The sequence below is a fragment of the Theobroma umbraticum genome, unplaced genomic scaffold (assembly GCF_002168275.2).
Source record: "Theobroma umbraticum cultivar Fairchild unplaced genomic scaffold, ASM216827v3 scaffold_34.0, whole genome shotgun sequence".
NCBI lineage: Eukaryota > Viridiplantae > Streptophyta > Magnoliopsida > Malvales > Malvaceae > Theobroma > Theobroma umbraticum.
In genome coordinates, this window is record NW_018397275.1 from 2,759,482 (window position 1) to 2,762,310 (window position 2,829).

Here is a 2,829-nt window from a genome sequence, read left to right on the forward strand (position 1 = left end):
ATATTTACTCAAGTTATTATTATTTTGATTTTTCTTAGTTTAAATTTTGATTAAGTATTCTGAGTGAGTTAATTTAGTTATTTGATATTGATTGTTTGGATAAGATTACATTGTTTTAATTTTAGTATTTAGTAAAATTTTAGATCAATTATCTGTGTGATCAATACTCTGCTTTCTTATATACTATATATTCGACACATATACTCGCGTAATAGAATTTTAACTGACAATGGTAGTTCTTCATATGCACAATCGCCCCCTCGACCTACTCAGTCTTAGAATTTAATTTTGTCTCAAAGGATGGAGCAATTGAAGCTACAAAACACTTAAAATAATTCTTCTTAGGTGGAATGCAACATAGCAGTAAAGCAAATGTTTAGAGAATGTGTGCACCACATGGAGATAGACATGGCTAATTTCCCTTCTTTGTTAAAAGTTCCTAACTTTGGTGACAATAAGAAAGAGTTGACTCTCTCTCCATTCTCAGGGGAGTATTCTTTTCGCTTTCTTTTTCTATTTCTCTGATGTTGAAGACAATGTTAGATTTAAGTTTGGGGGGAGTTTTGAAAAATTTAAGTCATGGTTTTATGCTATGATTTTATTTATTTTTGCATTCATGTTTTAATGTTTTAAGTTCATTTAGTTTGTTTATCATTTACTTTTGTTAATGGTTTGAGAAATTAAGCTAGAAGTGTGTCACAACCCAAACCCAGGGGCAATGATCGGCACACAAGTGTAGTAGGCACGACTTGCGAGACCCAAGCAAGTCTTAAAATTAATTAACTAATCAAATAACATAAAAGATAACCAAGGGTTTTTACATCAAATACAATACTTAACATAACTTACACAAGCCATAGGTTGGCTGACACAATTGGGTTTGTACAATACAACCTTTAACAAACTAAATGGAAACGTTATGCCCACATATATCCAAAATGAAACATAGTTCAAAATCTAAACTTGAAGTGATAGGAAAACATAAATTCAAACTCAATGAAGTGGACACATTAAATAAAGAATGCCTACTAGATGCCAAAATTGTCTATCTAGAGATGACACTAGCCACACAAAATCTGTGGCCTATTTATCTGCACATGGTACAAATAATGAGGTGAGCCATCTAATACCCAGTGAGTAAAAACAAATAACTCAAATCTAACTTGTGTAGATAAATATATATGAATAATGCATTCCCAATGTAATCAAAATATTTTAACAAACATATCTGACAATAAAGGTATATCAAAATCATCCTTATAGGGTATTCTCCAAAACTTACTAATCATAAACAAAACCACTATATCTCCATAAATAGTGCATATCAAATCAGGCTTACCTCATGTTAAATTCCACATTGAGTAAAAGGATAAGTTAGGAAATCCTTAGGTGAGAATATAGATTAAATATTTTGAACATCAAACTTAGCTTTAATCTTCAAAAGAATTCATTGACACATTTGGTGGTTTGTCACTTTTAAAGTAAGAAATTTTCTAAATTTGGAAGGGGTAAAAATATGTGATCTTTATAAAACAATCTTTTAGGAATAAAAATTGGCGATAATGATTCCCTTGATTTTTATATGATCAAATATAATTCCTTTCATAATATTTGCAGTACGTTCGCTGTGGTAAATGGGAACTGCATATTTAATTTTGATCAAACCTTTTTTATTTTGTTCTTGAAACTAAAATTTTAGATTTTGATTATTTTAGATTTTGATTTTTTTTATTATTTTATTGAATCCAAATGGGGTGTTTGCTTATGTACATTAACTATCTTAATGTAAACAAGCTACGCAAATTTTTAGGAGGCAATTTACCTTAGAAACTGTATTCTGTCTCAAATGTATCGATACATGTAAATGATGTATCGATACATTTGGCCTAGAAAAGGTTTCTGATGAACATGTATCAATACATGTTCATAATGTATCGATACATTTTCCCTAGAACCAAATGTATTAAAACATTTCATCGATTTCAGAAAAATAAAAGGGCTAAAAATGTATTTTCACATCCCAACTTATAAATATACCTTATTTTCTGATGGTTAGTAACCTTCAGTTGCATTTGCAAGGTAAAACCCCAACTATAATCTCTTTCAACTCATTTTTAATTCAAAACTCCATTTTTATGATTCTAAAGCTTAGTTTTTGGTTTTTGTAGAAAAAATGACATTTTTAGCTTTTAAATCCTTTGGTCTTAGATTTCCAAAACTTAAATAGTTGTTTTATTGCTTGGAAATTTTGCTGGTGATTAAAGCTTAAAGGTTGTGTAATTTTCTTTGGCATCTAAGCTCACCTAAGGTAAAGATTTTTGGGTTTCTAAGCATGGGTTTAGCTAGAAAATTAATTTAGCTACAAGTGAGTAGTTTTGAAAGTAGCTACAATGATTATTAAAGGATTTTTATTCTTGAAAATGATTGTGATGATTCTTGTATGATAGTAATACTTGAAAACTAAACGAATTTCACCAAAATAGAGTTGTGATTGTTGTTGATTTTGCACATGCAAGTATACGTATCGAACAAGTAATTTAGTGATGAAGTAGAGTATCATTTCCACGGAGATTTGTTTCTAAAGTTTCATTAAATAGTAAAATTATAAAATAAATTAATCTTATTCAAGTAATCAAAAAATTGAAGAAAAACTAATTAAAATAATTAAAAGTAATTAAAAATCAACACTAAATAAACTAACAAACTAAATAAGTTGAGTAAAATAGTATATTAAAGACCTAGGATTATGGGTACAGTCAACATTTTATTTGATACCAGCTTTTCTTATTATTTATTTTTCCTAGGTGGTTTTACTAACCTAGAATCCAA